This window comes from Vidua chalybeata, chromosome 5 (genome assembly GCF_026979565.1).
Source record: "Vidua chalybeata isolate OUT-0048 chromosome 5, bVidCha1 merged haplotype, whole genome shotgun sequence".
Lineage (NCBI taxonomy): Eukaryota > Metazoa > Chordata > Aves > Passeriformes > Viduidae > Vidua > Vidua chalybeata.
Genome location: NC_071534.1, coordinates 38,434,407 through 38,444,100, shown reverse-complemented (window position 1 = coordinate 38,444,100; position 9,694 = coordinate 38,434,407).

The window sequence follows — 9,694 nt, the reverse complement described above, 5'->3', positions numbered from 1 at the left end:
CAAAATACATATTCCAGGTTTGCCAGGAATCTTTCCTCTTTGACATGTATGGAAACTAGGCCAAACATAATTTCCATATGTTTTTACGGTGTTTTTCAATTACCAAACTACAACAATGCTTTTATAGATGGTTTGAGGCTGTCTGAATTTGGAGATGGATTTGACTCTTTAGTGCAGAAACATAGTAGGATACCACACCATCCTGATATGCAGATTTTTGTATTTCTTTATGTCTCTTTTTATTTTTTGAGATAAAATACAAAAAATTATCCTGAAACAATGGAATTCACAATCCTCTTTACACACTGATTGATTTAAGTTGCGTTTTAGATCTTCTCCTTATAGTTATGAGATATAAATAGTTTATATGAGGGAATCACTTCTAATAAATATGTCAACCATTGAGCTACTAGTGTCTTTACCTCATGTTTTTTATCACTGCTAATGTACACCAGCCACTTCAGGTTCAATGTATACATATTACTGAACATACAGGTATTCAAGGCAATATGATGTAAGAATGCTAAGATGCTGAGGCCAGTAACAGTATTTTCATATGAGAGTTGAATAAATAAATGAATAAATAAAACATGGGTCTGTGTGTAGAAAAAGTTGCACTGCATTCACAAACTCACAGTCTGGAAAAGTAGGAAAGGATTGTTTCAAGTTTTCTGGAACATAAACTTGCAGGGACTGATGGTCAGTATAATTTATTGGATCCTATTGTTTAAAGAAATAAGCATTTAAAGCTTGTGCTACATTACACATCTAAGTAGTTTTGAGTTAAGTCACTTCATATTTCTGTAACACTTGAGAGGTTGACCATCTTCCTCCTTTATTTCCCATAGAGGAAATTTAAGTATTTTAATTTGCCGTGCTGATTCTTACTCCACATTTAAATTATCTTGTTTTTGTTCTTCAGATTAATCAAAAGAGGCAGTTTCTTATGGTAAACCACGTACAAAAATTCTTTTGATTTTTTTTATGTGTATAATTTCAAATTAGTAATTTGTGACGCATGTTTGTTTTGCCATCAGCTTCACCACATTTTGCTATATGTCCAGACCTAATCTTTGACCTTTTCTATCTCTTTGACACCCATACTCTTGAGTCTTGACTTCAAGACCTGAGCAACTTTCACTTCAGCCTGTGAACAGCTAATTATTACATCTAACTAAATAGGGACCTTCCCATGACCTGTTTCTCTCGCTGCTTGTAAGCTCAGATACCACAGGCAACCTTCCCTTAGGGAACTGGTAACCTGAAGTCTCTTCCTTTTGTTTTAAAGCTTGTGGGTGTCTCTTGCCAAATCTCAGAGCATGATGTATCAGCAGCCCTCCCTGCAGCCAAAGAAGGCTAGACACAGCTTGCTGTGAAGCCTGACAACTCCACTCCATGTGTCAGCCTAAAGGGAATCAAACAAGAGCAATGAAATGTATTTCCTACCTCCAGAGTCTGTAGCTTCTAGCACTCACTGCTACAGGAGTAAAAGAGGAGTGGTAGCGCAGCTGGCCTGGCTCAGGTCCCGTGGTTTTACTCTTAAGAGCAAATGTTTCTTGTGCAAACTTGTCCCAGCTTATTTTACAACCCATTTAGAAACTGCAGTGTTAAAACTACTTTCCTTTTAGAACTCATTTCAATCCCTTTTTCAAGTGACAGAGCTGACCCAGCAGTCCTTAAAGGGCAGTGTTTTGTTGCTTACAGGGGTCTGGATTGAAAGATTATCCTGGCTTCATGTCCCTGAGCTTGGCAAAAGCATTAACTCTTATCATCGTAAAGTAGTCTGTCTCTCTGGTACAATTTCATTCTGATCAGCAAAAAAGCTTATATTGTTCTTCATTATAGCTGTAAAAGAGGTCATAAACATGAAATATGGATAGACAGATCCAACTCTCAACCTACCATCTACTTATTTGTGCATTGTATGTTCTTAGGGCAAAACACTATCAAAAGTGATGGCTGCCTTTGAGAACTTTATCTTTAACTCCCAGGGCCAGACACATATAGCAGGGCTTTCCATAACCAAGGGCTGACAACCTCCATGGGAACCCAGGGTGATCTTGGATCTAAAATGTCTTAGATCAGACCATTTTAGAAATCATTATCTTTAGCCCTTGATTCCTCCCTCTTTAAAGTGAGAATAATGAGATTTTTAACCATGGTTTGATATCTGCTAATCATGAGGGTTTGTCGGAACCCAAGGTGTCCCTCAGACACTCTTGGATGTTCTGGGCCCAGGGCAGAAGCCTCTGAGGCCCTGGCAGGCGGCCAGGGACCCCTGTGGTCTTGAGTTTGACCCATGGAACAATTTACCAACCTTGCAGGAAGAACAAGAAATCACAAAAGTTTAGATATTATAATAGAAGTAGTCACAAAGTGAAAGGTAGGATTTTTGAGTGCTGTACAGGGGGGTTTTAGGCCTTGTACAGGGGGGTCTGAGGTTTGTACATGGGGGTCAGAGGTTCTAAGATGGAGGGATTTGGGCGTGCCCTGTCCTCCTTCTTTCTTCTTCCTATTCTCCAGGTTCTTGGTGGTGTTGGCACTCACAGATTGGTTTAGAGTAGAAAGTCACTGTTCAACATAGGTAGTAGGCATTGGGGAAAAACTATAAACACCTAATACGTAATGTGTGATATAAAAGATGGCACCAGCCCCTCGGGGGGGAGAGACGGGGACAGCCGGAGACGGGGACAGCCAGAGACGGGGACAGACAGAGTCAGGGACAATGTCAGGGAGTCTGTGTGCCTTGAGATAACATGCAATAAACTACCTTGAGACCGGACGACTGAAGACTACTGAGTCTTTCTTTGAAGGCACGGGTTGGAGGAGAGACTTTACCACCATCCGGAGTCACCCCAATCCGGGGAAGGCTCCGGCAAGGGTTGGTGTTTAATAAAAGCACAAGGTAGTTTTTAAAAAGTGTAGAATTCCAGTTCAGAAGCAGAACAGAGTATCTCAAATGTGCATAGATAATGCAAGGGCAACCATGGCCAACTTAATTTTTTACATTAGAAGAAAAAAAGTAAGAGAGCATGTGTCGTTTTGATCTAATGTTTGCCTGAAGAGCATAGAGAAGCCACAGCTGCTCATCCTTCAGCGAAGGAGCTTGCACTCACTTTGTAGGTATAAACAACAGTGATCTCTGTTTCTGTAGGGAGCACAGGGCATTGCTTTGTGATACGTGTGCACCTCTATGCACTCAGTCATTACCAGTCGACGTGACTGTTCATACTGTAAAAATAATCTCCTTTCTGTTTTTAAAGGTGCATAAGATTTGTGCACTGCAGTAGCAAAATTGTGCAATGCTGGCATAAATAATCTGTTCTGACAACCCCTCAGGGACTAACTACTGTAGACAGGATGTGTGAGTATTATCCTGGGATGATCTGATGCATTGGTAACTGCACTGTAACAATGGAAGCATGAGATGGGCCTCAAGTACAGTACCATGCTTTGGTGGGCAGTCTCAGCTGGGTTGGCAAGGTCATGAAGCTCAATTTCAAAAGGGAAGGCAAAGAAGCTAATAGTCATTCTAGAGGACCATCTGTTAGACAGACAGAATTCCCTATGTGGTATTAAGAAAACCTTTGGTAAGAGACATCCCGAACTTTAAGTGAAATCTTTGTCATTTTTCATTTCTTACTTTGCTCTGCCTGCCATTTGTAACAATAATCTGTTATAGCACAATTGGTGCTGTATGCATACATCAGTAAGAAATCACACTTCCATGATGCTGACTCATAGCCATTTAGAAGGGAAGACTCATTAAGGGAGTGCAAATTAGCCACACTGTCCAAAGGAGATTGTTCTTTATGTTTTGGAATCAGGATGTAAGCAGCTATCCCTCTTCCCTGCTGCTCTTGGCAGCATCCTTCAGGATGCAGACAGAAGTTTATTTCAACAGCCCTGCAGGACAGAATGACAATCTTGTTCTCCTGGCCTTTGTCTGCCCTAGGCACACACACATTTCTTACCTGTATTTAGGTGTTGCAAGAAATCTGTTTGACTGTGTACCTGGTTCTGACACATGGTTGTGGCTGTTCACAAGGACAACAGCTCTGAACATTCTGTATAAACCTTTAGTTATTGCAGATCAGCTTTACAATTGGACTTGTGTTAGGCAATACACAGGAATATGTTAGGGCATGGAATACTGCATCAAAACGCTGCAGCCTTATGGTGCAAAGTGCTGCAGGCACATGATTTGAATGTGCTTAAAAAGTATTCCAGTTTTTATTGGTTTTGAGTATATTCTATCCATACCACACCAGTTCCCCCCAGACAATGTAAAGCCAGTATAAATAACAAACTCTGTATTCTGGATAATTCACCAGAAGCACCATCATGTGCTCCTGCCTGGTAGGTGATCCAGTGCCATACAAATCAAATGCTAATAATCTTGTCAGCATGTCCCTACTAAAGCTGAAATTTCTTAATTGTCTGAGTTTCATTTCTGTCTGACATACATATGAGCACAAAGAAATCTAATATTTACCACCACAGCTTTTTTGTACCTCCTTCCCCATCTGCAGCCCCCCAGGGACACCATTCAAATAATGTCTTGTGTAAACAGCAGTTGGCAAAAATCCTGAAGTCCCTTCTACAGCAGATATGACATCACTGAGACACACATAACTTGAGTTTCTTCAAAAAATTATTTCCTCCAGGTAATGTTCACCAAGGAAACTGAGCAAGCTGAGGGTGTTCCTGGAGGGCCTTACTCATCTCTGGCTGAAGACAGCATCAGTCTTTGTGTTGGCTGCAGGGGACGCAGGTGAGAAGTTACAGGCTGAGCCTGGCCCTACCCCTGGTGATCCCCGGGGGAGGCCCAGTGGTCTGCGTTGCTCTCTGGGGACTCATTAATGAGATTTGCCAAATGCAAGACCTGTGCAGGTCATCCTTACTCCACACATTGCCAGCTAAAGGAGAACCACCACGTGGGAATGGGCTGAGGTCAGGCAGCAGCACTGTCTCTCAGGTAAAGACTCGTGTGGCAGCAGCTCCCCCAGGACAGGGTCCCAGCTGTAGCCTCCCCATGGCACTGCTTGGGGACCTCTGCCTTGGCTGCACTGACTCCGCATCATTCCCTAGCCCTGGCAGCCAGACCTCCTGGTGGTGGGATCTTCTCAGGACCTGTATAAAATGGGCACCGTTTTTACAGCTGGTCTGCACAAATAAGATGGTTTCTAGTATTTTCTTTCAATCTGTGTCAAAATCTAAAGTTTCCAATACCACTTGAAAAGGAAAATGCCGCCCAACCAGCAATCTGGTCCTTATCGCAGCTGCTCAGTCTCTGTACCCAAAATGTAAGTTTCAATCAATTTAGTCTTGGATACCTTTTCAACTTCAGATAAATCAGAGCTTTGTGTACTTAACAGCTTTCAGAAAATATCTGCAGTTAAATATGATACTTTGAACTCATTTCAAAATACCTGACTTGGTATGGCACACTTCCAAAGATAATTTCATTAGGGTTTTTCTTTCTGTGACAGTACCTGGGAAGAAAATGCTGAAACTTTCTTCTCCGAAATGGCTCCCACTGAAAACAATGGAGCAAACTCAGAGGTACAGTCTGCTCAAGGCATCCCTTTTCTTTCCACAGACCAAATCTAAATATAGGGCCATGGCTGATCATCTCTGCTAAGAGTTCTGAAAAGGAGTATGTCTTATAATCTTTCGTTTTCTAGTCAGTGGCTTGAGCCTGGCCATGTGAGTGGTGGTTTGATATCATTCATGAGAACCATCAGTTGTCAGTTCTGGCAAAATCTGAATAAACTTTGTTGCTTTTTAATCTGGAATGGCAGCAAAAGGTTTTGTGATACATATTTCCACCTGCAGATATGTTGGGTGTCACCATCATCAGTTGCAATGAGCTGTCAGAATCTAACCCTCAATGACAATATCAGGTGAAGAGATAAAGTTGTAACTGACATATACTGAAAGTTCTGTTGATGTAAGGACCAACATTCCTGATGACCTCAAGAGAAGGAAAAAATTACCTTGTTCTGAACAGAAGGCTAAAGAGCAATGTCATAGTGAATTAAAACCAACAATCATGGTACTTAATTGTTTTTAAAAGTCACTTCAGGCAGGTGTTCCACCAGTTCTACTATCATAGCCAAGTTGAAATTCTCTCAGCAGACAGTCCTCCATCTGTACCAGGATGTAAAGCTGCAGGAGAAAAGCCATGTTAGTAGTAGGTAGGTTTGCAAATATCCATTTAAAAAATAGAAATGTGCAGGGAAAACCTCTTTCTTTTGGCTAACTTATGCTGCAAGTTTCCATCTGGATTTGGATTTGCATATACAAAAAAAAGTAGAGTTAACATTTTCAGAATATCCCAGTGGTCCTAGTTTTTAACTTTTTTTTTTTTAATGGGTAAATATCTGTCTGACTGTACAGTGTCCAGTGTAGCAGCATGCTAAAGACAGGCTGCTTGTGACTAATTAACTTCCATTTGCAGAACTTCTGGGGCCACTAAGGCAAGCAGAAAACTATACCTTACCTTATATTTGGAGAAAAGGGTCACAGGCATGCCTCCAGTGTGGCATTAGCTTCCCACAGAGTATTTTCTCTGGTGGAAAATATCTGGACGTTAAATATTCCATATGCAATCACCTGATGACAAACAAATACAAATTTTCCAATTGAAAAGTATAAATTTTTCCAAATATTTTACAAATATTCCAATGGTTGAAAAAAAAAAAAAAAACAACAAAACCAAAAACAGGAGAGTTCTAGTCTGCTCTGGTTTTTTCAGAAATTAAACTTTGTAAAAATAATACCAGGAAGATATCTAAGAATCATTTGGCATGTTAATTGAACACTACCAACAGGATCCAAGAAGTCAATCCAGCTTGACTGCATTATCACAGCTGATACATTATTCTTAGGTTATAGAATGGTATTTTTAGGGGTTTTCTCCATTTTTCAGTCTCTCCTTTAAGTGTGGGTCATGCTGGCAGCCTCTGTGAAGTTGTTGCTTTTTCAGACTTAGAAAAATTATTTGAGATTTAATGTTTGATTTTTTTCCCCTCTGCTCCTTCCCAGACATAGTCATCCTCAAATAAACAATTTGCTGTTAAAGAAGATGTTACATTGGTTTCTGTCATAACATGCTGCTTCGATCCTGACTTCAACTTTAAAATGTAATTCCAATGTAGCAGCTCTTACAGGTGATTTTCCTCCTAATTTACATCTGCATTTGTTCCACCTCTGGTGCTCACTGAACACTGAAAGCATCGTATTAAGAAAGCTTAAAGAAGTCATATTTATCACAGTTTTTCTGTCTATAAAATATTTACTCTTCAACAAATCATGCTTTTCTAATCCATTTCTTACATTCCTTGAGATGCATGGCTCATCTCTCAGGCATAGTTCTCATTGTGTTTTGAATTGGATTATTTAAGGAGCACCGATTAAATCCCTACAAGCCTTTATTGGCATACTATCATTTCTGGTACACTCAGAAGTTTTATTTTCTTCCTGGGCACTTTGGGTAATCCCAATGGCAGAAAGGCTTGTTGGAAGAAGGATGCATGGCCGAAATAAGACCAGGGCCCAGACATCACACAGACAGCAGGATCATCTACCAAGGTTCCAGAGTAAAGGTTACATATTAGCAAGAGCTTTTATCAACATTTCTTATCAGAAGAACTCATAGGTGATCCTGTTATTATTTTATAGCCAATCTAACAGTTTCCAGAAAATAGTGGCAGAAGCACCACATTTTTCCATGTTCCTGGGAAGTAAAGCAATTCAGGGTTTCAGATTTCTTCCTACCTCCTCACCAGGGCAGGTCGAATCTTTGATCTCTGGGTGGGAAGAATGCAGATTTTATGGCATGGTAGTTTCTCTGAAGACTTGAATGCTGACTTTCTTTTCAGTATTGGCTTGAATCCATTAAACCATACATGAATGCACAATACTAGAAAATTTCCACTGCAGTCTGTTCTGTGGCTGAATCAGTGCAGAAAGATTGAAGTCAACAATTATTTCTGTTGTGTTTTGGTCAATAAATCTGCTGCTCCAGATTCATTCCTGGTACAAATCCAACACTGCAGTGTGGATAGATGCTGTATTTTTTTATTTTCCCCGAATTAAATTGTCTAACCAAAAAGATGACCAATCTTCAAAAGTACTTTGCTTAAGCAAGGCTGAAAATATCATTTAAGAAAGATGAATTTAAATTGAAAATAATTTTAATTTAAAATTTACTGCAGGTTTGCTGACAACTAATTGTTACATCTGTCTATTCTGTGTTAAGACAATAATCATAAATCAAAGTGAAGGACAAGATCAGTTAAATAAAGCTACTTAGAAACACTTTTTTTTTTTTTTTTTTCAGATACACCTTCCAGGGGTTCTAGACAATGCTTGGACTGTTGACAACTATATGATGACTTGGGCAGATGAAGGAATGGCAATGGGTGAGAATTGCCCGATTGAAGAGCTTCTCTATTCTTGTGTTTTATTACTGCATTGCCTCTGGCTTCAAGACCCAAGCAGAGCCAGCTGGAGTGGGCAGGGAAATTTACAGATGCCTTTTACTCATGCCTTTGGCATTTTCTTTCACCAAAGTCAAGGGTATCATCTGCAGTCTTCTAAGGGCTGATGTGTGGTTTGGAGAAGAGAGATAAAACTTACCAGAGGATCCAGTGTACTGATTAATAACCTAGGACATGGTGCTTTAGAAAGCATACTCTGATTTTTTTTTTTTTTTTTTTCCCATGAAAAGTTGTGGAAACCACTGTCTGCGTTGCTGAAGGGACTCAACACGGTGGGACTGTCACCACTAGGTGGCAGGAACCTGATGCAGCAGAACACGTCTCAAAAAATGCTAAACACTTAGTGCTTTGCGGAACCGCGGCCATCCAGTAAGTGGAAAGACTACCACCGCGCCACCGCCAGGCTAGCCACCAGCACAGGACTCGTCTGGAGAGCCCACTTCATTCTGGTTTGCACAACAGTCTTCTGAATAATGGGAGAAGGAGGATGTCTCTGGAACAGAACCTCAGTTTTGCCTCCTCACCCCAAGCAAAATGAAAATCCATTGCTAATAAGTAAGGGGTTTTTCTTTATTTCTGCAGCATTTAAAGCACAAATTTTTTTTCTCCCACTTGGAGCTGCAGTGATGTGGACAGCCAGGACCACAACATAAAAATAAAGTTAGCTGGCTGCCATCGCGGTCCCATTCCCTTTGGCTGTGGCCACACAGCACACTCAGTGCCACCTTGTGTTTAGCCCAAGGTTTAAAGTGAAGTATCTCAGCAGTGCTTTGCCCCCAGGTCAGCACTGACCCTGCAGTGCAGCTCTGGGGAGAGCTGCTCTCATGCTGTCCTCTGAGCAGACTGTCAACCTGGAAGACTCCAAATTATTGCTCTCCAAATAGGTATTAGAGATCCCAAGATAATTCCAGTTAAAACAAGTGATCCTCAAGATTTCTTTAGGGATATGTACTCTGGTATACTGCTGATTTCTTATTCAGATTTGCCAGTATCTAATCCATTCCTTTAAGCAGCATTTCTAGGCAAATATGGTAATTGATTTCTCCTAAAATACAGAAAATCTGGCCTTGCTATTTATGACAAAGGAGACTAAGAGCCACAGAAATACACTTTAGTTGGGTTTGAAAATCTTGATTAAGCTTCTCTAACAATTTATTTCTGCATTATAGATGTAGAAGGCACTTTAA